The sequence below is a fragment of the Lissotriton vulgaris genome, chromosome 2_1 (genome assembly GCF_964263255.1).
Source record: "Lissotriton vulgaris chromosome 2_1, aLisVul1.2, whole genome shotgun sequence".
NCBI classification, from domain to species: domain Eukaryota; kingdom Metazoa; phylum Chordata; class Amphibia; order Caudata; family Salamandridae; genus Lissotriton; species Lissotriton vulgaris.
In genome coordinates, this window is record NC_141687.1 from 862,379,752 (window position 1) to 862,406,079 (window position 26,328).

The following is a 26,328-nucleotide window of genomic DNA, read 5'->3' on the forward strand; positions in this document are numbered from 1 at the left end:
TCTAACATCACCAACCTATACTTTTTCAGGTCATTCTGTCTTCTGCAAAAAGACAAAAACAACATTTTGTAGCAGCAATTAAAAGCGCCTTCAAGAAGTTAAGGAAAAGTACAATATCAAATTAGAAAAAAACAATACTTTAAACATTTGTACAGAAAGAAGCTGCTGAAATTTAAAAAATGAAAACGACGTCTGTGCAGTATTAGACAATTGAGTCAGAAGGGCATTTATCATTATTCTGCATAAACTATTTTTTACACGACACTGCAGTTGGAGCAGACTGATGTCAGTACACCAAGAACACAATCCGGAAACACCAGTATGAATCTAAAAGCAGAAGTACATTCTTAAAACACTGCAATTGCATTATTACAGTTTAAATAAATTAGTTGGCTCAAAAAATCAATACATGAAAATCTGAAAAATGTATAAGTGTGGAGTAATCTTTTGAAATCTACGACCAATGAAGGAACAAATATGGCTTTCTAGGTCGAACCTGAGGATTGTAAAATTATCGTACAGTTTTTCAAATGCAGCAACTGGAAAGGCAAACGACTACTTACAATTTATACAAAAAGAGCTAGTAAAACAACATAATCAAACATGTCAACCCCGTTTATATCCTCCTTTGGTTTCAGAACTAACTTCTAAGTGGGGGGGTGGGGCTGCCTCTGCCAAGGCAGACAATTTTCCATTTCTTTTTAATTAGATCTAACATTCTATCTACATGCTTTTTAAATAATTAAAACTGCCCTTCTTATTAGAACCTACGGTATCAGCTAAACATATTTAATTATTACAAAAAATAATTACAGTGTTCCCCAAAAGTCATCTTGTTAATCATAAACGTAGCCAGCTGTGTGTGTTGCAGGCAACGACATCCTTCAATAATCCATGTTCCAGTCAGAAGGATTAATTAATTCACAGTCCATGATCCACTCTCACATATAAATGACGCAACAGAGAAGGACCCTCGGTTTGAACAACACACAACTACAGTATCTTGTAACTTGTTTCATGTAAAAACAGCCAAACGTCTCAAACTAAAGTGTGCAACTGAAAGCTAGTCAAAGACTATTATGTCAGTGCTGACATGATATTTCAGTATGAAATAATGGTTGAAGCAGGTGGTGCAGGTGATGCAACAATCCCAGTCATATGCAAATTTCCAGATGCATTGGACCTCCTCATGTGAGGTAGAAGATAAGCGTCGTTTGCAAGTTGATGGACATCAAACCGATCTTCTTTGCGGTATGCTAGACAACGTCTTATGAAGGCCTTTGCTTCATTGCTTGCAACAGGTTTGACTGGAAACTGAACTTCTGTAGCTTTTAATATTGTGTTTTCTTGTAAGATGCCTTGTTGTGATTGGTTGTGACCAAAAGGCTTCCTGCCGTAAAGACACTGGAAGAATATCACTCCAATGGACCACACATCAACTTTGTTAGAAATCTTTGGTGGTTCCTTGCCTACCACAAAGCATTCAGGGTGCAAGTACCAATATGTTCCTGCGCCTTGGGATGTCAGATCCATTCCATCAACACCATAACTATCATCGTCCATGATTTTTGACAGGCTAAAATCTGTGATTTTTATTTCGCCACATGCTGTTCCATCTACCAAAAGAATATTGCCTGGCTTAAGGTCATAGTGTATAATAGGCGGCTTTATCTCATTGAGATACCGTAGTGCATTTACTATCTGCATCACTATAGATCTGGCTTCCTTCTCGGACATTAACTTATGTTGCTTCAAATAGAAGTCCAAATCATTGCCTTCACAGTATTCTAACACAGTACAAAACGCATTGGTATCCAGGGAAAAATAATCATACAGTTTAACTATCCGTGGATGATCCAGTTCTTTGTGTATCCTATATTCTCTGCAGGCATGCTTGTGATAGTTTTCCTTCTACTCGTCTCTCCAGCTCTTGTTTAACTGGTGGATCTTTACTGCAGCATATCTTTGTTCATAAAGATCGAAAGCCTTATATACTTCACCAAAGCCACCTCGACCTAATAGATGAAGAAATAAATATCGTTCATTTAATGTTGGATGATCTTTGAACTGTGAATTATCTTCATTGTTTATTCGTTTTAGTTCACGGATGTGAAGGTTTCAGACTCTTTCTAAACTTTCAAGCTCGGCCTAAATTTCTGCTTCCTCCTTTTTAAGATGTCCTAATCGAAGCTTAAACATTTCTTCCTGTACATGGTATTCCGCTAAAGTCAACAGTTGTGGTAAAGTAGGTTTTACAAAAGGATCATTTTCTGCTCCATTTACAGCTTTATTTTTCCTCTGCTTTTGTTCAGCATTGGGTACTGGTGACTGGACACCAATTGTAGAGGGTGGTTTTCGTTTGGCAAGGAGCTTTCTTTGCCTTTCTATATCTTCTCTTTGCTGGTTGATCCATTCTTGTTGCTTCACAAGATTCTGAAATGCAAATCCGTCTGTCTTGCTCAGTAAATGTAGCTCCATGTCGAACAGTCGTAAAGTGCCCGAGGCGTAACCTGTCTTGCATGCTCTTCTCTCTACTTGCCAGTTTTTCCTGCGTGCTCTTTTCAATCAGAAGTTTTTTGCTCATAGAAATACATTTGTTTAGCCTTTTTCTGTATTTTTCAAGAACTTTTTGTTGTTCGTCTATTTGTCTTCTTAGATCACAGTTTGTCCTAAGCAAATCGTCTATACGACCTTCTTTCTTTTCCAGGTCCTGATTTGTATTTGTTTCTAACGTGGTCAATTTCAGCATTGTTAGATCAGTCTGAATCACTTTAAATGATAATTGCTTTGGTTGCATAGCAGGGTGGTCCGAAAAAACTAATGCAGTAGGAGAAGGGCTATTTTGTGTGACAGAGGAGGAAGGTGTGGAATGTGAATGTGAATTCTGAAGAGAACGAACAGCAGGCGGTAAGCTTCTTACTGTTGTGCTAGAACCATTTCCACCTTGATTTCCACCTTGGTAATCAAAATATTCACTAATTTTGTGACTACGGCCTCCGTTGTTTTTACCTTGGCTGCTTTCATTCTGGATTTCCGCTTTCCTTTTTCTTCCCCTTGAAGAAACAGATTGTTTCTTCTCAGGTGTCTCCGATTCCTTGTCACTCAAGGATCCCAAGCTGCCAAAACTGTGATTGGAACTTTCATTATTTGTTGATGCTTTCAATCCAGCGCTGCAACTTCCAGTGCTCCCAGTACTACCACTGACCCCTCCTGTAAATCTGGCTTCGAACAATTCTTGGCGTCTTGGATCCAAGCTGTGGAGCTCATCCATGGCACACAGACCCTCCGTGAATTCGGGCCTGGGAAATGGCTTTGGATGGTGAGTCGGTCGGGACTTTGTCACTGCATACAATTTCAACTCCAATCCGGCAATAAATTGTAGCTAAGAGTAAGACGGTGAGGATGAATTGGTCATCCAGACACACCCAAATAATGAAGTAAATAATAATTCCTAGCATATCTTTTTTTGGGGGCGTCAAAGAAATAAAGAAAGCCTAATAGAAAGGGAAGTAGAGTTTATCCTCAAACTCTGATAGTTCACCTAGAAAAAGGTCATCTAACACACTACTTCCATGATCTGAGTCTCTGTCATCTTCCTCCTGCGGTATGTCAGGTATGGTGTAAACCAGTGGTATAAAGTGCTGATTCATTTTATTCATGGTTAATCTCTCCGCATTTTGGGGTGAGAGATTGGTCCTTCTCACGGTGTCAAAGGCACCTGCAGCACTGAAAACCTCCTTAGCGGAGACATTGGCTACAGGCCAATCCAGATAGTTTATTGCAAGACCGCTGAGCACTGGCCATTGCCACTTCTTCCCATACCATTGCACCAATGGGTTTTGATCAAAATAGACCTCTTTTATGTCATCCAGACAGGCCTGGACAATTCGATCACTGTTCATTGCTGGTGCTCTACTTTGCTTGACCTCTTTGCCTTTGCCTCTGCACTAGACTTAAGCCAGTAGAAACAACTCAGTTGCAGATTTGGGGGCTGATGCCCATGCCCAAGCTCTTGTTGTTGCAGGTGTTGGCTGCTGTGAGCCCACAGCACTACCTTCAGGCTCTGAACGTGAAGGCACCCCCACAGTGCCCTGTAGCAGTAGGCCTCCAATTCACTGCTGTTCTTTTTCTAGCTCACAATCTTGCTCAGCTATCCATCTTTTGTATTTGCTAACAATCCCGTCTGAAAAAGGAATACAAGTGGACAGTAATGGTTTGCATCATGGATCAAGAATTGCGGCACAGATGTAATGTTTGTAGGCACAATGTCTCTTTGCACCCTTGTATTAGCAGATAAGCAAAGGATTAAGCTCTTCACCAAGTCTTGCACACTCTTTTTTTCATCCACAACTGTGTGCATTGCAGACACCTCTTTTAGCTATTCCTGTAGCATGTGCAACAACGTGATAGCGTGTCCCATGATACTAACCTCTTTGCTGGATTGTTGTGTGAACACCTCAAAAGGAAGTAAAATCTCTGTCAGGAATTGACTAGAGCCCATTGGTCCCTCTCAATAATCATGCACCACCTCTTTGCATAACATATTCATTGATAGGTCTGTACTGCTCAAACAGGTGTTCAAGCATATAATAAGTGGAGTTCCAGCTTGTGGGCACCTCCTGTATGAGTGCTTTAACAAGCATTCTATTATCGCACTGAATGACCCTCAGCTGTTACTGGCCTTTAAATGAATGGTTGAAATGAGTGCAGGTTCTTCTATAAGTGGAGAATAAGTTGCTTACTTGATCTTCTTTTTTGATAAAGTCCTGTACAATGATGTTGATGCAGTGCGCCAAACACAGGACACTGAAATAACCACCATCGGCCATGGCCTTAACTATAATACTGCCATTGTCCATGGCAACAAATCCAATCTTAAGCCCTCTTGGTCGCAGCCATTCAAAGTCTTTGTTGTTAAAGTCTTCCAAAATATGCAGCTGGATAGAATTTCCCCATTGCGAACATTGCTACTGCCTCATGCTTCCGAGCAGCATTAAAAATCTCAGCAGTATGAATACCTTCAGATATTTTTCTCTAACCCCCACAAAAGAGATCCAGTGTGCAGTGATGCACATTTAATCAGTCGCTTGGCAACTGATCCACATGTCTGTTGTCAGGTGGATACTGTGGACAGCACTCTGCCGCAAAGCTTGTCCAAGCAATTCAAGCACATCATGATGTAGCGCTGGAACCGCAACTCAGGTAAAATGTGATCAGGGGGAACCCTCCATTTTGTCCGGAAGGCTGCCACAAATTCAAGAAAACCTACTCCGTCATCAAAAGAAATAGGAAGGAGGTCCAGTACTAACATTTTAGCCAGCTTTGCTTTGTACAAATGTGCCGTTGGGTGGTGGCGTTCATACTGCTCCTCTGGCCTAAACATGATAGGATCAGTAGCCTGAATGTTTTTCTTTCCAGATGCCACTGATGCAGGTGAGTTCTTGAGAGCAGGCGGTGGTAGGCTCAATGTGCTTTTCAGCGGGCAGTCACTGTCCTCTGCTGTCTTGGTGTCTTGACCTGAGTCTTGTGCCATTGCGATGTTGCTGATGTGGGCGATACTACTGCACTGCTGGGGAGAGGGCTGCTTTGCTTAATGAAGGTGTCTTCCTCCTCCTCACTTTCCACAGTGTTTGGATCAGATTCAGATTTACTGCTCTGCCGGCTTTCACCTCCTTCACCGACAACACTTGCTGTTTTTTGGGTGCTAAGCTGTGCCTCCCAATGAATCACAAAGTGCTTCTCAAATGGGTTGTTTGGCCCCCAGTATCATTGTTTGTACCAAGCTTACCCTGCAAACAGTTTCTCTGCAAAGGGAGGATATGGCAATGTCACCTCCTTCTGGCTAACCAAAAAGAAGTCCAAAACTCGGGAGTTCAACTTTCTGACACTGTCAGATGAACTGGTGGTTTTGATGTTTGACTCTCTTCAGTTCCTACTTCTACTGAGGTGTTTGTGGATGTAAGTCACTGATGGTTCTTTGCAAATATGGCAGCTGGCGGTGGTTGGATCTGTGGTGCCACTGCCACATCCCCCCGGGAAGTTGGAATCGGGTAACCTTGGTCTCCACTGGGGATGGGCTTACATCCATGATGATTGGTTCGTCGTCATCCTCCTCTTCTACATCTGCCTCCATAACTCAAAGGCTTTCTGGAACTTTCCTTTCACCTCGTCTAAGTCATATTGTGGCGTGTCTCACTCTCAGACTGAGGCGGGATTCAAGTGGTGTCAAGATCTTCAGTAGGGGAGCTTGAAGAAGAAGAGGATGGACCACTAACGCTTCTTTTCTAGCTGGATCTCTTGAAGACAATGGATCTTGTAGAGCAGATGCTCTACTTTCTCAGCATGAAGTTCTATCTCTTGAACTGCTTCTACTTCAGAAGGAACAACTATTGGCGGTTGAAGCTGTTGTTCTCGTTGTTGTCTACTTCTCTGAGTTTCCTGCAATGATTGGGTACTACTAGAGATGTCAATGTCAACATCACTGCTTGACATGCGTTGCCGTGATTAAACTGGCTAACTCTGTGATAGACGTGGGCTTGAGCTTAGATTGGGGTGGGTACACTGATTTGGGGGTGCTGCTCCCAGCTTCTTCCCTAGAGGCCGGTACGGCACGCACTGTTTTTTGTTTTCCCCAAAAAATCTAGAGTGTCATACCAGTGGTGTTGGTGGTAAGCTCCTTCTTCTTGTCACTGGCCACGTTCTTGGTAGCAGTTTTAGCACCTTTTCTTGGGGCCATCTAGAAGCTGTCAGTTAGCAGTGGTACTTAGCTTCAGAAGTTGAAGAGCTGTCTGACATGTGGGTCAGTCACACATCACGCTGTGCACAGACCTTCTTTCTGGCAGTACTGTGGGTTATGTGTTGTCACTTATCTTGCCGTGCATGTAAAAGAAAAAAACCAAGAAGGACATCAGTGAAACGCGGCATTATTGCTGTTCATTTAGTAGAACAAACAAAAACAATATGATTTATTGTGGTCACTGCTGTTACTCGCTTAATTAAAAATACAGTGTGTACCTATTCGTAAAAAGGCAAACCAAACCAACATAAACTTTCATGGTGATTGACAAACCACTCAGGAAGAAGAAGAGAGAGCAAAAACAACAACAACATCCAGTTTAAACTGTTTGCTTTATGTGCGTCATGTGACATCACTCACGTGTGCTGAGTCACTCAGCGGTGCAGCTGACAAATGACAATGGAAGGAATAATCCCTAGAGAAGGAATGCTGTTGCGTACCTACAGCAGACATGGGGTTGATGCCATATTTATTGGACACGAGTATGAGCAAAATCACTTATTATACAAAAATTAAAAACAATTGCAAAAATATAAAATATCATTTACCAATTAATTAAAAAAATTGAGAAAGTAAAATAAAAACATTAAACCTAAGTGAAATTATTCTCAAAGATATAAAAATAAGATATTGTGAAACTGCTACCTCATTGCTCAACCATACCAGAATACTTTGCCAAAAGGCCGATTTTTGTTGAACGCACAAAAAGGCAACCAGTCACTACCACATTGTCATCAACAACAACACTGAGCAGGAAGGAATTAATTGGGAACAAAGAGAAGACATGCAGGCCTATAGGGAAAGCAAAGCACATTAGCTGCCTACACAAAATGGCCGCCAATCACATGGTCACAACGAGAAGCTGGAGGCCTAGAACAAAAAATGCATGCAGGCCTATGGCAAAAGCAAAGCTGGCTACCTACACAAAATGGCCACCAGCCACATGGCCACAAGGAGAAGCTGGAGGGCTAGACCAAAGAATGCATGCAGGCCTAAAGGAAAGCACACTGACTGCATACACAAAATGCCCGCTTCCTACATGGTCACAACAAGAAGCTGGAGGTCTAGAACAGGGCGTGACACTGATCTTATTTCTAGGTGAATCTCAAAACCCTCCTTCAAGGAATGAGAGATGAGTGGTTTAGTTGCAGCAGCACAATTTCACTGTGCTCTATAGGCAGGGAGTCAACAATCTAGCGGACTACCTGCCAAGACATCTACAAGTACCCCACAACATACCACTGTGCCAGGCAACAACACAGAAGAAAATCTTCATTTGTTCAAAGAAATAGCCTGCCCCAAGGCTATGGACAGGGTGAATTGAAAGGCGGGGCCAGCATCAGCCACGCCGAAGATATGGCCATCATGCCGGACCCTGATGAACATAGAGGGGCGGTCCTCTCGTGCCCAGTGATGGCGCGCCAGGCACGCCTCGCCACCAATTGGTCGTGGTCCAGGGCGTGACCCGGAAGTGGTTTCAACCACTTCTGGGTCACGGATTGGGGCTAATGCCGGGCCAGTTAGTATTGGCCTGGCTGGATCCGTAGCGATAAAAGGCTGGGGAGCAGCAGAGTCGGCCTCTTTTCTCGCCGCTCCCTCAGCCTGCCATTAGTCAAGCCAGCCTCGCTAGGAGGCTGTAATTAATTTTCCCACCCACCGCCCCCTAAAAGTAGGGTCATGGGGGTATTTCTCATGAATTTTATTTTTAGGTCGACATGGTTATGTTTATTATATGTGTGATAATTTTCTTTCCCATTGTTTAAGTAGGTTTTGTCCCTGTACAGGTTATGTTTATTGTCTTATTTTTTGTGCTATTCCTTAGTCAGGCGGTAAGGTCATGATTGGTGAACAGTACATTTGAGGTCCTTAGAGGACGATTCCATTCTTGAATGAGGTCGCCCAAGGGGGAGGGACAAGTGGTCTCTCATAGAACTCCAGGGGCAGTTACAGCCGGTTGGCTGGATGGGTGCGGGGGAGTGGGAGTTACTCTTTCCAGTAGGCTGCTTGACCACCCCAAACGTGCACAATAGCGCAAGTAAGCGGCACATACCTGCAAGGGCCCTATTATGGAGATAATCTACAGGGCATACGTGGGTGACCTGGGGGGAAGTACCCTCACGGTGAATGGGCCCCCTGCGACTCCGCACTCTGGTTGGAGGGCGGGCATAATTAGATAAGGATCTGGCACCACTTATTGACCTTTCCGTAGGCTCAAAATAGGGATACACAGAAGTAAGCATGGGCGAAAAATCCGTTTTGCGGGCGAATTTGCGGATTTTTGATGATTTCGCGATACGCGAATCTTGCGAATTTTCCCAAAAATCCGCAAATTCGCAAGCTACGAATTATTTTGCTTGGTCACACTTGAAAAATACAATATCGCACGCGTGGCGTTGACGCTGAGCCTGCCGAGTTGTTTTTCTCCCGGTTTTGCGTGTGCTGCGCAATTTTTGATCTTGCTGCGTGATCGCGCGAGAGTTTTTCGAACGCAATTACGTCATCGCGGCTTGCAATCTTGCACGACGAGAGTCTGACAACGCTAGTACATCATAAATGCCTGCGACGGCATGCAGCTGACTTCCGGAGGAAGGTTTGAACAGCTCGAGTTCCCGAAATTGCAAAAATTGCAATTCTGCACAAGAAATCCACCGCAGGAAGTATAAACCTTGTGAAAATGATGCTTTTGATCAGAATAACTCCTCAGATTGACATTTGGCTGCACTTTTTGGTGCAGGAGTCCATTTTTTGGGGTGGGGTGGGAGGAAGGAAGTGCCTCAGAGTCTCCAACTTCCTGTTCCTGTCCAGCAGGCTCCTCCCAGTGCTTTGTCCATGTACTGGCCACTTTTCATTTGGCTGTTGAGCTGGAAGGATTACTTTTTCTTGCTGCTGGGGGATATTTGTTTTTGAGGACTTTTTGGACTTTGGAGTTTGGATCACTTTTGGACTTGAGATTTCACAAGTAAGTTGGTGTTGTTTGTTTGGGGCATTGCAGTTGAGGCAACTCCAGTTCTTAAAACTTTTTTCACAACTTTAACAAAATATATATTGTGGTGGGTAGCTAGCCACAGTATCCAGTAGGCCAAGGGTTAGTCATAGGTGCATGATACAACTGTTTCTCTGATTTTTATTAACTTAATTCTCATTTATGTCATGGAATTTTAGCTCACTGTTATATGTTTTCTATTTTTTATTTTGAGGTGCATGTAAAGCCTCACTAGCCAGTAGGCCCAGGGGTAGTGAGTGGTGCATGGACCAAGTCTTTCTGTGGGGTGTCTTGAATTTAAACATCATTGAGGGCATGGATGGCATGGGATTGTGGTGATTGTTGTGTGTTTTTCGATTTTTGGGGGTGTTGTTGGGACTGGCCATGTGGGTGGGGGCCATTTTGAGTGCTGGTACAGGCAGGGCCTGGCCATGGGCTGGGGGGCAAGGGCCATTTTGAAGGCAGGCAGTGTTCTCAGGCCTGCACCCATTTTGCCTAGCTTTTATCCACTATGCCCAGGGGTACGCAGTGGTGCATGGGCCTAGTCTTTCTGTGGGGTGTCTTGAATTTAAACATCATTGAGGGCATGGATGGCATGGGATTGTGGTGATTTTTATGTGTTTTTCGACTTTTTGGGGGTGTTGTTGGGACTGGCCATGTGGGTGGGGGCCATTTTGAGTGCTGATACAGGCAGGGCCTGGCCATGTGCTGGGGGGGGCAAGAGGCCATTTTGAAGGCAGGCAGTGTTCTCAGGCCTGCACCCATTTTGCCTAGCCTTCATCCATTATGCCCAGGGGTACTCAGGGGTGCATGGGCCTAGTCTTTCTGTGAGGTGTCTTGAATTTAAACATCATTGAGGGCATGGATGGCATGGGATTGTGGTGATTTGTATGTTTTTTTCGATTTTTGGGGTTTTTGTTGGGACTGGCCATGTGTGTGGGGGCCATTTTGAGTCCTGGTACAGGCAGGGCCTGGCCATGTGCTGGGGGGCATGGGGCCATTTTGAAGGCAGGCAGTGTTCTCAGGCCTGTACCCATTTTGACTAGCTTTCATCCATTATGCCCAGGGGTACTCAGTATTCCATGGGCCTAGTCTTTCTGTGCGGTGTCTTGAATTTAAACATCATTGAGGGCATGGATGGCATGGGATTGTGGTGATTTGTATGTTTTTTTCGATTTTTGGGATTTTTGTTGGGAATGGCCATGTGTGTGGGGGCCATTTTGAGTGCTGGTACAGGCAGGGCCTGGCCATGTGCTGGGGGGCAAGGGGCCATTTTGAAGGCAGGCAGTGTTCTCAGGCCTGCACCCATTTTCCCTAGCTTTCATCCACTATGCCCAGGGGTACTCAGTGGTGCATGGGCCTAGTCTTTTTGTGGGGTGTCTTGAATTTAAACATCATTGAGGCATGGATGGCATGGGATTGTGGTGCTTTTTATGTGTTTTTCGACTTTTTGGGGCTGTTGTTGGGACTGGCCATGTGGGTGGGGGCCATTTTGAGTGCTGGTACAGGCAGGGCCTGGCCAGGTGCTGGGGGGCAAGGGGCCATTTTGAAGGCAGGCAGTGTTCTCAGGCCTGTACCCATTTTGCCTAGCTTTCATCCATTATGCCCAGGGGTACTCAGTGGTGCATGGGCCTAGTCTTTCTGTGGGGTGTCTTGAATTTAAACATAATTGAGGGCATGGATGGCAAGGGATTATGGTGATTTTTCATGTGTTTTTCGATTTTTGGGGTTGTTGTTGGGACTGGCCATGTGGGTGGGGGCCATTTTGAGTGCTGGTACAGGCAGGGCCTGGCCATGTGCTGGGGGGCAAGGGGCCATTTTGAAGGCATGCAGTGTTCTCAGGCCTGCACCCATTTTGCCTAGCTTTCATCCATTATGCCCAGGGGTACTCAGTGGTGCATGGGCCTAGTCTTTCTGTGGGGTGTCTTGAATTTAAACATCATTGAGGGCATGGATGGCATGGGATAGTGGTGATTTTTATCTGTTTTTCGACTTTTTGATGGTGTTGTTGGGACTGGCCATGTGGGTGGGGGCAATTTTGAGTACTGGTACAGGCAGGGCCTCGCCATGTGCTGGGGAGCAAGGGGCCGTATTGAAGGCAGGCAGTGTTCTCAGGCCTGCACCCATTTTGCCTAGCTTTCATCCATTATGCACAGGGGTACTCAGTGGTGCATGGGCCTAGTCTTTCTGTCTGGTGTCTTGAATTTAAACATCATTGAGGGCATGGATGGCATTGGATTGTGGTGATTTTTTTGTGTTTTTTGACTTTTTGGGGGTATTGTTGGGACTGGCCATGTTGGTGGGGGCCATCTTGAGTGCTGGTACAGGCAGGGCCTGTCCATGTGTTGGGGGGCAAACGGCCATTTTGAAGGCAGGTAGTGTTCTCAGGCCTGCACCCATTTTGCCTAGCTTTCATCCATTATGCCCAGGGGTACTCAGTGGTGCATGGGCCGAGTCTTTCTGTGGGGTGTCTTGAATTTAAACATGATTGAGGGCATGGATGGCATGGGATTGTGGTGCTTTTTATGTGTTTTTCGACTTGTTGGGGGTGTTGTTAGGACTGGCCATGTGGGTGGGGGCAATTTTGAGTGCTGGTACAGGCAGGGCCTGGCCATGTGCTGGGGGGCAAGGGGCCTTTTTGAAGGCATGCAGTGTTCTCAGGCCTGCACCCATTTTGCCTAGCTTTCATCCATTATGCCCAGGGGTACTCAGTGGTGCATGGGCCTAGTCTTTTTGTGGGGTGTCTTGAATTTAAACATCATTGAGGGCATGGATGGCATGGGATAGTGGTGATTTTTATTTGTTTTTCGACTTTTTGATGGTGTTGTTGGGACTGGCCATGTGGGTGGGGGCCATTTTGAGTGCTGATGCAGCCAGGGCCTGGCCATGTGCTGGGCGGCAAGGGGCTATTTTGAAAGCAGGTAGTGTTCTCAGGCCTGCACCCATTTTGCCTAGCTTTCATCCATTATGCCCAGGGGTACTCAGTGGTGCATGGGCCTAGTCCTTCTGTGGGGTGTCTTGAATTTAAACATCATTGAGGGCATGGATGGAATGGCATTGTGGTGCTTTTTATGTGTTTTTCGACTTGTTGGGGGTGTTGTTAGGACTGGCCATGTGGGTGGGGGCAATTTTGAGTGCTGGTACAGGCAGGGCCTGGCCATGTGCTGGGGGGCAAGGGGCCTTTTTGAAGGCATGCAGTGTTCTCAGGCCTGCACCCATTTTGCCTAGCTTTCATCCATTATGCCCAGGGGTACTCAGTGGTGCATGGGCCTAGTCTTTCTGTGGGGTGTCTTGAATTTAAACATCATTGAGGGCATGGATGGCATGGGATAGTGGTGATTTTTATCTGTTTTTCGACTTTTTGATGGTGTTGTTGGGACTGGCCATGTGGGTGGGGGCAATTTTGAGTGCTGGTACAGGCAGGGCCTGGCCATGTGCTGGGGAGCAAGGGGCCGTATTGAAGGCAGGCAGTGTTCTCAGGCCTGCACCCATTTTGCCTAGCTTTCATCCATTATGCACAGGGGTACTCAGTGGTGCATGGGCCTAGTCTTTCTGTCTGGTGTCTTGAATTTAAACATCAATGAGGGCATGGATGGCATGGGATTGGGTGATTTTTATGTGTTTTTTTACTTTTTGGGGGTGTTGTTGGGACTGGCCATGTTGGTGGGGGCCATCTTGAGTGCTCGTACAGGCAGGGCCTGTCCATGTGTTGGGGGGCAAACGGCCATTTTGAAGGCAGGCAGTGTTCTCAGGCCTGCACCCATTTTGCCTAGCTTTTATCCATTATGCCCAGGGGTACTCAGTGGTGCATGGGCCGAGTCTTTCTGTGGGGTGTCTTGAATTTAAACATGATTGAGGGCATGGATGGCATGGGATTGTGGTGCTTTTAATGTGCTTTTTGACTTTTTGGGGCAGTTGTTGGGACTGGCCATGTGGGTGGGGGCCATTTTGAGTGCTGATGCAGCCAGGGCCTGGCCATGTGCTGGGCGGCAAGGGGCCATTTTGAAGGCAGGTAGTGTTCTCAGGCCTGAACCCATTTTGCCTAGCTTTCATCCATTATGCCCAGGGGTACTCAGTGGTGCATGGGCCTAGTCTTTCTGTGGGGTGTCTTGAATTTAAACATCATTGAGGGCATGGATGGCATGGGATTGTGGTGATTTGTATGTGTTTTTCGACTTTTTGGGGGTGTTGTTGGGTCTGGCCATGTGGGTGGGGGCCATTTTGAGTGCTGGTACAGGCAGGGCCTGGCCATGTGCTGGGGGGCAAGGGGCCATTTTGAAGGCAGGCAGTGTTCTCAGGCCTTCACCCATTTTGCCTATCTTTCATCCGTTATGCCCAGGGGTACTCAGTGGTGCATGGGCCTAGCCTTTCTGTGGGGTGTCTTGAATTTAAACATCATTGAGGGCATGGATTGCATGGGATTGTGGTGCTTTTTATGTGTTTTTCGACTTTTTGGGGGTGTTGTTGGGACTGGCCATGTGGGTGGGGGCCATTTTGAATGCTGGTACAGGCAGGGCCTGGCCATGTGCTGGGGGGCAAGGGGCCATTTTGAAGGCATGCAGTGTTCTCAGGCCTGCACCCATTTTGCCTAGCTTTCATCCATTATGCCCAGGGGTACTCAGTGGTGCATGGGCCTAGTCTTTCTGTGGGGTGTCTTGAATTTAAACATCATTGAGGGCATGGATGGCATGGGATTGTGGTGATTATTATGTGTTTTTTTATTTTTGGGGGTGTTGTTGGGACTGGCCATGTGGGTGGGGGCCATTTTATGTGCTGGTACAGGCAGGGCCATGCCATGTGCTGGGGGGCAAGGGGCCATTTTGAAGGCAGGCAGTGTTCTCAGGCCTGCACCTATTTTGCCTAGCTTTCATCCATTATGCCCAGGGGTACTCAGTGGTGCATGGGCCTAGTCTTTCTGTGGGGTGTCTTGAATTTAAACATCATTGAGGGCATGGATGGCATGAGATTGTGGTGCTTTTTATGTGTTTTTCGACATTTTGGGGCTGTTGTTGGGACTGGCCATGTGGGTGCGGGCCAATTTGAGTGCTGATACAGGCAGGGCCTGGCCATGTGCTGGGGGGCAAGGGGCCATTTTGAAGGCAGGCAGTGTTCTCAGGCCTGCACCCATTTTGCCTAGCCTTCATCCATTATGCCCAGGGGTACTCAGTGGTGCATGGGCCTAGTCTTTCTGTGAGATGTCTTGAATTTAAACATCATTGAGGGCATGGATGGCATGGGATTGTGGTGATTGTAATGTGTTTTTCAACTTTGTGGGGGTGTTGTTGGGTCTGGCCATGTGGGTGGGGGCCATTTTGAGTCCTGGTACAGGCAGGGCCTGGCCATGTGCTGGGGGGCAAGGGGCCATTTTGAAGGCAGGCAGTGTTCTCAGGCCTGCACCCATTTTGCCTAGCTTTCATCCATTATGCCCAGGGGTACTCAGTGGTGCATGGGCCTAGTCTTTCTGTGGGGTGTCTTGAATTTAAACATCATTGAGGGCATGGATGGCATGGGTTTGTGGTGCTTTTTATGTGTTTTTTGACTTTTTGGGGGTGTTGTTGGGACTGGCCATATTGGTGGGGGCCATTTTGAGTGCTGGTACAGGCAGGGCCTGGCCATGTGCTGGAGGGCAAGGGGCCATTTTGAAGGCAGGCAGTGTTCTCAGGCCTGCACCCATTTTGCCTAGCTTTCATCCATTATGCCCAGGGGTACTCAGTGGTGCATGGGCCTAGTCTTTCTGTGGGGTGTCTTGAATTTAAACATCATTGAGGGCATTGATGGCATGGGATTGTTTTGATTTTTATGTGTTTTTCGACTTTTTGGGGGTGTTGTTGGGACTGGCCATTTGGGTGGGGGCCATTTTGAGTGCTGGTACAGGCAGGGCCTGGCCATGTGCTGGGAGGCAAGGGGCCATTTTGAAGGCAGGCAGTGTTCTCAGGCCTGCACCCATTTTGCCTAGCTTTCATCCATTATGCCTAGGGGTACTCAGTGGTGCATGGGCCTAGTCTTTCTGTGGGGTGTCTTGAATTTAAACATCATTGAGGGCATGGATGGCATGGGATTGTTGTGATTTTTATGTGTTTTTTGATTTTTGGGGGTGTTGTTGGGACTGGCCATGTGGGTGGGGGCTATTTTGAGTGCTGGTACAGGCAGGGCCTGGCCATGTGCTGGGGGGCAAGGGGCCATTTTGAAGGCAGGCAGTGTTCTCAGGCCTGCCCCCATTTTTCCTAGCTTTCATCTACTATGCCCAGGGGTACTCAGTGTTGCATGGGCCTAGTCTTTCTGTGGGGTGTCTTGAATGTAAACATCATTGAGGGCATTGATGGCATGGGATTGTTGTGATTTTTATGTGTTTTACGACTTTTTGGGGGTGTTGTTGGGACTGGCCATGTGGGTGGGGGCCATTTTGAGTGGTGGTACAGGCAGGGCCTGGCAATGTGCTGGGGGGCAAGGGGCCATTTTGAAGGCAGGCAGTATTCTCAGGCCTGCACCCAATTTTGCCTAGCTTTCATCCACTGTGCCCAGGGGTACTCAGTGGTGCAATGGCCTAGCCTTTCTGTGAGGTGTCTTGAATTTAAACATCATTGACGGCATGGATGGCATGGGATTGTGGTGATTTTTATGTGTTTTTCGACTTTTTGGGGCTGTTGTTGGGACTGGCCATGTGGGTGGGGGCCATTTTGAGTGCTGATACAGGCAGGGCCTGGCCATGTGCTGGGGGAAAGGGGCCATTTTGAAGGCAGGCAGTGTTCTCAGGCCTGCACCCATTTTGCATAGCTTTCATCCATTATGCCCAGGGGTACTCAGTGGTGCATGGGCCTAGTCTTTCTGTGAGGTGTCTTGAATTTAAACATCATTGAGGGCATGGATGGCATGGGATTGTGGTGATTGTAATGTGTTTTTCAACTTTGTGGGGGTGTTGTTGGGTCTGGCCATGTGGGTGGGGGCCATTTTGAGTCCTGGTACAGGCAGGGCCTGGCCATGTGCTGGGGGGCAAGGGGCCATTTTTAAGGCAGGCAGTGTTCTCAGGCCTGTACCCATTTTGACTAGCTTTCATACATTATGCCCAGGGGTACTCAGTATTCCATGGGCCTAGTCTTTCTGTGGGGTGTCTTGAATTTAAACATCATTGAGGGCATGGATGGCATGGGATTGTGATGATTTGTATGTTTTTTTCGATTTTGGGGGGTTTTGTTGGGACTGGCCATGTGTGTGGGGGCCATTTTGAGTGCTGATACAGGCAGGGCCTGGCCATGTGCTGGGGGGCAAGGGGCCATTTTGAAGGCAGGCAGTGTTCTCAGGCCTGCACCCATTTTGCCTAGCTTTCATCCATTATGCCCAGGGGTACTCAGTGGTGCATGGGCCTAGTCTTTCTGTGGGGTGTCTTGAATTTAAACATCATTGAGGGCATTGATGGCATGGGATTATTTTGATTTTCATGTGTTTTTCGACTTTTTGGGGGTGTTGTTGGGACTGGCCATGTGGGTGGGGGCCATTTTGAGTGCTGGTACAGGCAGGGCCTGGCCATGTGCTGGGAGGCAAGGGGCCATTTTGAAGGCAGGCAGTGTTCTCAGGCCTGCACCCATTTTGCCTAGCTTTCATCCATTATGCCCAGGGGTACTCAGTGGTGCATGGACCTAGTCTTTCTGTGGGGTGTCTTGAATTTAAACATCATTGAGGGCATGGATGGCATGGGATTGTTGTGATTTTTATGTGTTTCTTGATTTTTGGGGGTGTTGTTGGGACTGGTCATGTGGGTGGGGGCTATTTTGAGTGCTGGTACAGGCAGGGCCTGGCCATGTGCTGGGGGGCAAGGGGCCATTTTGAAGGCAGGCAGTGTTCTCAGGCCTGCACCCATTTTGCCTAGCTTTCATCTACTATGCCCAGGGGTACTCAGTGTTGCATGGGCCTAGTCTTTCTGTGGGGTGTCTTGAATGTAAACATCATTGAGGGCATTGATGGCATGGGATTGTTGTGATTTTAATGTGTTTTACGACTTTTTGGGGGTGTTGTTGGGACTGGCCATGTGGGTGGGGGCCATTTTGAGTGGTGGTACAGGCAGGGCCTGGCAATGTGCTGGGGGGCAAGGGGCCATTTTGAAGGCAGGCAGTATTCTCAGGCCTGCACCCAATTTTGCCTAGCTTTCATCCACTGTGCCCAGGGGTACTCAGTGGTGCATGGGCCTAGTCTTTCTGTGGGGTGTCTTGAATTTAAACATCATTGACGGCATGGATGGCATGGGATTGTGGTGATTTTTATGTGTTTTTTGACTTTTTGGGGGTGTTTTTGAGACTGGCCATGTTGGTGGGGGCCATTTTGAGTGCTGGTACAGGCAGGGCCTGGCCATGTGCTGGAGGGCAAGGGGCCATTTTGAAGGCAGGCAGTGTTCTCAGGCCTGCACCCATTTTGCCTAGCTTTCATCCATTATGCCCAGGGGTACTCAGTGGTGCAATGGCCTAGCCTTTCTGTGAGGTGTCTTGAATTTAAACATCATTGACAGCATGGATGGCCTGGGATTGTGGTGATTTTTATGTGTTTTTCGACTTTTTGGGGGTGTTGTTCTGACTGGCCTTGTGGGTGGGGGCCATTTTGAGTGCTGGTACAGGCAGGGCCTGGCCATGTGCTGGGGGGCAAGGGGCCATTTTGAAGGCAGGCCGTGTTCTCAGGCCTGCACCCATTTTGCCTAGCTTTCATCTATTATGCCCAGGGGTACTCAGTGGTGCATGGGCCTAGTCTTTCTGTGGGGTGTCTTGAATTTAAACATCATTGAGGGCATGGATGGCATGGGATTGTGGTGCTTTTTATGTGTTTTTCGACTTTTTGGGGCTGTTGTTGGGACTGGCCATGTGGGTGGGGGCCATTTTGAGTGCTGATACAGGCAGGGCCTGGCCATGTGCTGGGGGGAAAGGGGCCATTTTGAAGGCAGGCAGTGTTCTCAGGCCTGCACCCATTTTGCCTAGCTTTCATCCATTATGCCCAGGGGTACTCAGTGGTGCATGGGCCTAGTCTTTCTGTGGGGTGTCTTGAATTTAAACATCATTGAGGGCATGGATGGCATGGGATTGTGGTGATTGTTATGTGTTTTTTGACTTTTTTGGGGGTGTTGTTGGGACTGGCCATGTGGGTGGGGGCCATTTTGAGTGCTGGTACAGGCAGGGCCTGGCCATGTGCTGGGGGGCAAGGGGCCATTTTGAAGGCAGGCAGTGTTCTCAGGCCTGCACCCATTTTGCATTACTTTCATCCATTATGCCCGGGGGTACTCAGTGGTGCATGGGCCTTGTCTTTCTGTGGGGCGCCCCCGCCGGCATACCTGCTAAATAGTGAGCACCAGCGTTCCCCTGTGTGACCCAGAACTTGAACGCGGAGACATTGTGGGAGATCACTTGCCCCGTTTGCCTCGTTGCAGAACTCTGCTGCTCGCCGCTCCCGCTGCGCGGGAGCCGCTTCGCTGTGGGAGGAGACCTGAGACCCACCAACGCTGTAGAGCTTGCCCAGCTGACGTGCCGCCGAGAGGAGGGAACACCTGTGGAGGCTGCAGGGGTAGCGCGGCAGGGACTCACTATCCCAGGAGTCCCTGCTTGACCACGAGACATCCGGTCAGCGCACCCCTGCGTACCCCGCCCCCACCGGCATACCTGCTAAATAGTGAGCACCAGCGTTCCCCTGTGTGACCCAGAACTTGAACGCGGAGACATTGTGGGAGATCGCTTGCCCCGTTTGCCTCGTTGCAGAACTCTGCTGCTCGCCGCTCCCGCTGCGCGGGGGCCGCTTCGCTGTGGGAGGAGACCTGAGACCCACCAACGCTGTAGAGCTTGCCCAGCTGACGTGCCGCCGAGAGGAGGGAAAACCTGTGGAGGCTGCAGGGGTAGCGCGGCAGGGACTCACTATCCCAGGAGTCCCTGCTTGACCACGAGACATCCGGTCAGCGCACCCCTGCGTGCCCCGCCCCCGCCGGCATACCTGCTAAATAGTGAGCACCAGCGTTCCCCTGTGTGACCCAGAACTTGAACGCGGAGACATTGTGGGAGATCACTTGCCCCGTTTGCCTCGTTGCAGAACTCTGCTGCTCGCCGCTCCCGCTACGCGGGAGCCGCTTCGCTGTGGGAGGAGACCTGAGACCCACCAACGCTGTAGAGCTTGCCCAGCTGACGTGCCGCCGAGAGGAGGGAACACCTGTGGAGGCTGCAGGGGTAGCGCGGCAGGGACTCACTATCCCAGGAGTCCCTGCTTGACCACGAGACATCCGGTCAGCGCACCCCTGCGTGCCCCGCCCCCACCGGCATACCTGCTAAATAGTGAGCACCAGCGTTCCACTGTGTGACCCAGAACTTGAACGCGGAGACATTGTGGGAGATCGCTTGCCCCGTTTGCCTCGTTGCAGAACTCTGCTGCTCGCCGCTCCCGCTGCGCGGGAGCCGCTTCGCTGTTGGAGGAGACCTGAGACCCACCAACGCTGTAGAGCTTGCCCAGCTGACGTGCCGCCGAGAGGAGGGAACACCTGTGGAGGCTGCAGGGGTAGCGCGGCAGGGACTCACTATCCCAGGAGTCCCTGCTTGACCACGAGACAATCGGTCAGCGCACCCCTGCGTGCCCCGCCCCCGCCGGCATACCTGCTAAATAGTGAGCACCAGCGTTCCCCTGTGTGACCCAGAACTTGAACGCGGAGACATTGTGGGAGATCACTTGCCCCGTTTGCCTCGTTGCAGAACTCTGCTGCTCGCCGCTCCCGCTGCGCGGGAGCCGCTTCGCTGTGGGAGGAGACCTGAGACCCACCAACGCTGTAGAGCTTGCCCAGCTGACGTGCCGCCGAGAGGAGGGAACACCTGTGGAGGCTGCAGGGGTAGCGCGGCAGGGACTCACTATCCCAGGAGTCCCTGCTTGACCACGAGACATCCGGTCAGCGCACCCCTGCGTGCCCCGCCCCCGCCGGCATACCTGCTAAATAGTGAGCACCAGCGTTCCCCTGTGTGACCCAGAACTTGAACGCGGAGACATTGTGGGAGATCACTTGCCCCGTTTGCCTCGTTGCAGAACTCTGCTGCTCGCCGCTCCCGCTGCGCGGGAGCCGCTTCGCTGTGGGAGGAGACCTGAGACCCACCAACGCTGTAGAGCTTGCCCAGCTGACGTGCCGCCGAGAGGAGGGAACACCTGTGGAGGCTGCAGGGGTAGCGCGGCAGGGACTCACTATCCCAGGAGTCCCTGCTTGACCACGAGACATCCGGTCAGCTCACCCCTGCGTGCCCCGCCCCTACCGCCCAACCTATATCACCAGAAGAGAGACCGTCTTGCGGGACGCAAGCGGGACGCCGGGCAAAGCCCGGGCAAAGGGCGGGCCGTCTGTGGCCGTCCGGGGCCAGCAGGGGCCGGGACGGGCCACCCCCCTGACCTTTCCGGTAAGCTAAGCAAACTACTGTGAAGAGGGATAACGCTAATACTTCTAACTGCGCTAAGCTTCTGTACATGTCTACATACTCTCCGATGACTACCCGCTCAGGTAGATGTTCACGGAGAGGGGGAAACACCACTCTGGGGACTATGGACAATTTTATTACCCGTGCAGTATCAGTGGTAGAGAAGGAGATTATTCTAGCGGAACGCAGACTGTCACGTGAATATCTGGCTCACAAACGTTCCTCTATGGGGTCTCTTGCACAGGCCAAATCTCCATCCAACAACATCATGCCAGTAGACTCAACCGCTCCCCACATCCCTGGCGACATGCAACCTTGTGTCATCGATTTGAGACCAAATAGCGATTTTTTTGAGATTGCACCTCACCCGGTACCCCAAAGAAAGACATCAACTAACACCGGGACAAGAAATGCTACAAATGGCGGAATACCAGCACCACCGGTCCTGCCCATAATAACGATACATGATGCCCCCCTAAATCACATCCTTCAATCACCACCTAAGACATTTTTCATTTCAAAAACTTTATTTCGATTTCATATAGAAACCATAAAAGTATACATAAACAATTTTTAAAAGGAGAACACAGGTTTGAATTAATCATCCAAAAGACCACAATACATAGTTACATAGTTATTAAAAACAAAATTCAACAATATCTTTTTCTGATCACCATAGCAGATCTAATAAAATTTAAAACGGCATTACAGATATGTGCAGTTGATAGTGATAACAAATGATCATATGCCTCTTTATAAAAACGCGTTTCAAATGTTTCCAGCAATGGTTTAAGGAAAGTGTTTCTTGGTGCTTTATACAAAGTGCAAAAAAGCATGAGGTGGAGAGTATTTTGTGAAACTCTATTGTTACAAGGACAATAGGGTAGCTTCTCCCACCAACCACCCTGCTTTGGGAAAGCAAACAAAAAGTGTAAGGTGCCAAGGCGAAATCTCGTAAGGTAAAAACGCCATTGTGTATTTGTGATGTATGACAAATAGAACTGGGGGACTAATTTACCCCTTACACTTATCGCATGGTCAGTTGTCTTTAAAGAACCTAAACAATTACTAAAGGCGTTTTTAATAGTCTCCTTGGCATCACTACCAAGCAGTTCAGGATTTGTGAACATCTTACTTAAACCTATGTTGTTAAAAGTCTCTCCAACATATTGCAGCCACGGGATTTGAGTGTAATAATCAAGTTTAAGGCAATCTTCAATAATATCTTTAGTTAATTTCAATTCTTCAGATTGCCAAACCTTAGCCCATAGTATTAAAGGGGCAATGTGAATAACATCACTTATAAACTCGATTCCAATTTCTCCATGGCAGAATATATTGGATGTGCCCATTGGAACAGATAGTAAACGTTTGATGAACTTATTTTCAACAGTTTGTATTTTTTCGCAATTATGCGAGCCCCAAACTCCTGAACCATAGGTCAAAGCAGAAACACACTTAGCTTTGTATAATAATGTCATTTCTGCTACGCGTCGCTGGCCTAATTTGCTGGCAAAGCGGAAGAGAGCTTCAATTAGCTGTGCAACCTTCTGAACCCGTGCTATTAGCAGGGGCTCCCAGCTCAGTTTTTTGTTAAAGATGTTACCCAGATAACAAAAATTATCCACCTTCTCAATGATGGCATTCTTCACCACGTATTTACGTGTTTTTACATTTTTTGGACCACAGGTCATGGCAAAAGATTTAATAAAATTAACACCTAATTCTAGATTGCCCATGAATGAGTCAAAAGCATCCAAAGTGATCTGCATACTATTAGGGGTAAGTGTCATTAAAACAGTGTCATCTGCGTAAGACAACATTGGAATTCGTCTTCCATTTATCTTTGGGAAGTCAGCAGATGTTTCTAACAAAAAACCCTCTAAACCGTTTGTGTAAATCAAAAATAAGAAAGGTGCTAAAATGCATCCTTGTCTGACGCCTTCAGTGGATAATATGGGTTTCGATTTCACGCCACCACGGCCATATCTGACCCTAACCGTTGTGGCGGTGTGTAACCTGCGGAGCAGGGTAACCAGTGGTTCTTCAAAACCCATAGAATCCATCATGGACCATAGTTTGTCCCTACATACTGTATCAAAGGCGCTGGACAAGTCCATGAATGCCAAGTGTATAGAACCATTCTTGGCACTCATGTACTTGCCCATAATCAGAGCAAGGTTCAAGCACTGCTCGTTTGTTCCTTTGCCTTTTCTAAAACCGTATTGTGAGTCCACAATTACACCTGAAGACTCGGCCCAGGTTTCCAGCCTTGCCAATATCACCCTACCCATCAATTTACATGTTGAATCTAATAGCGATATTGGCCTGTAGCATCTAGGATCATGTTTGTTACCCTTTTTAAAAATTGGGACCAAAACGGCCTCTTTCCAAGAGGTCGGAATAGGACCAAGTATTAGTGCCTTAAAAACATTCATAAGCAAAGGGGACCAGAACTCTCGATTATATTTAAAAAGATCTAGTGGTACTGAATCAGGACCTGGGGCCTTTGCAGGTGCCCCCTTAGTAAGGGCAAGCTCTACTTCAGCAAGCGTTATTGACTCACTCAGCTTCTTTGCTGATTCCATATTAACATAGGGGTCGGAGTCCTCCTCCGGGGTAGTATATAGTATCTCTTTGGGATTAAAGATTTTATTATAATGAGTCACCCAGGTGTCCTCTGGTAGGTGAACTCGAATGGTGTTTTCGTCCCCTGATGTCAAAAAGGGCCTGTTTATTACTTCCCAAAAAAGTCTATTGTCCCTTAGGTCTACTGCCTTATCTAGATCTTCCCATGCTTTGGATTTGAGATCTTTTTTCCTTTTTCTAATTGCCAGTCTATATTGTTTCCTAGCTAGTGTGACCATATTTCTATCTCTAGGCTTTTGCCGCAATGCTTTAGTTAAGGTTGTTTGGGCTGCAGAGCATTCCGCATTAAACCATTTAGGCCCCTGATCTCGGCTCTTCCCCCCTACCTTTACTAATAAATGTGTGGCTACATTTTCCATTAGCTTCTCAAAGCTAGTGATTATATGGGCTGGATCAGGATTAATCGAAAGGCAGATGTCAATATAAGCCATGTTTTCCTTAAAAATATCCATCTCCAGTTGTCCAACCACTACTTTATTCCATTTCACCGTAACACCCTGATTCTTAGTATGTACTATTGGTTGTTCCTGGGACGATTTTGGATCAGAAGTAATGGAAAAGCTCAAGGTTAAGGGGTTATGATCACTAGCCGGGTTTATCTCAATTTTAAAATCTTTTAAATGATTAAAAAGTCCCATGGAAATAATTGAAAAATCAATTATACTTGATCTACCCCTTGTACCCTGAAAAGTTGGTATATCCATTTTTCCCGAGAAACTATTCATATCAAGGATACATAGATTATTATTTATTAAAATGCTATTTATGGCTTCTCCTTGTTTTGTGTGTGAGAAGTGAGCCATACAATGGTCATTTAGATCCATCATCCCACAAGCTCTAAACCCACTAAGTTTGCACAACTCACAATTGAAATCACCCAACCACATAATCAGAAGAGGGAAGACTCTATTTCTTACGTTGGTAATCTCTTCCTGAAAATTATCAATAACTTCCGTTTCATTAGGGTCAAATATATTGTAATACCAATTTATAAGGAGAACAGTTTCCACGAAAAGGTTCTTGATAATAAATAATTGGTACCAAGGTGTTTCCACCACTAAGTTGACGGTCGTCAGATTGTGTTTAACTGAGATGGCTGTCATAAGTCCACCCTTCGCTCGACCTGAATTTGACGGTATTGCTAAGGTGTTAAAGCTTTGAAAACCGTCTAAGCTCAGATCGACTGTGCTCCAGGTCTCCTGTAAACAGGCTAGATCAAAGGAATCTACAAATTCTACCCAGGCCGGGTCCTCCAATCTACGAGCAAAACCCGCTATGTTCCAAGAGAGTACACGAAAGTTGCTGACATTCTCATGAGTATTACAAATCTTATCACAGTTATCGTCTTTTTCCACTTGCAAACTATCTGGGAGAAGTGGTTGGGCACATTGACCTTCCTTCGCTCCTATAACATTTATAGCATTTGTTCCCAAATCCACACCCTCCTGTAGTTCAGTTATTTGGGTATCCTTATCAACATCAACATCTCCCACATCTAGTTCATTGCCCATCTCTAGAGCTTTGCACCTCGGTACACTATTCCACCATATTGGGTCACAACCACTTGTTTGATGTTCGGTTGGGTGAAGTCAATCATTTAAGTTCAAAGGTGTCAGAGGGTAAAACATATTTGACAAGGGAACATTCCAGAATTCTCTAGGATTAGTTGGATAATGGTTATTTGGGCCGGAGTACAGATTTGGAAAATTTACTCCAGGGTGGAAACTAGGGTTTCTAGGATTTCTAAAATTTCCATTTGGATAGTTAAAGAATGGATTATTTGTATGTGGTTTCTGATGATGGTTGATGTTTAAGCCATGTCTCTGCCTATGTTTATTTGAAGGGAACATCATATTTTCCGGGTAGAAATATGTCAAACTACGTGTGGAAACTTCACCCTCATTGCTACCAACATACCAATCATTTATGTAGGATACCACCCTTTGGTCCTTAAAGTTCACTATGATCAGGTCACCGTCTATATCTTTTGGGCGTATGCCTATCCATTGGCATCTCCTAGCTGATACAATGTCCCCATTCAAATATGCAGGTAAAGGTCTATTCATACACAACCAATGAATCACTTTATTTTTTAGACTTATATCTGATTCAAAGTCCCCCTCCCCAAGTACTGGTACACCCGTTAACACAATAACAAAGCCAAAGCACTCTGGAGGTAATTGTACCGTATTTTTGTATGGTATTTTGGGTCTGTTAGTGTTAGTGTTTTTTGTTTTTAAAGTGGTGGCTTTATCAGTTTGAGTGGGCTTTGGCGGCATCGCAGGTGCGTTTTCTTTTTCCAAGTTTTTAGCAGCTAAGGTTGCCGATATAGCTGGTGGGGGGAGTGGGAGTTTATTGGCAATTGGGATCTTCGGATTATTAAGGGAACTCTGTTGATTAGAATCTTTGCTAACAATTTGTTCCCTAGGCTTAGTAGCCGGAGTTACTGGTATTATATTCTCTGGAGGTATGGAATGGGGGAGAAGACAGTC

At 47.2% G+C, this 26,328-nt stretch overlaps 1 pseudogene; it reads right to left on the reverse strand.

Moving 5' to 3' along the window:
- Nucleotides 1-969: 969 nt before the first annotated feature.
- Nucleotides 970-3,293, reverse strand: LOC147731309 (serine/threonine-protein kinase tousled-like 1 pseudogene; annotated as a pseudogene).
- Between the last annotated feature and the right edge of the window lie 23,035 nt (nucleotides 3,294-26,328).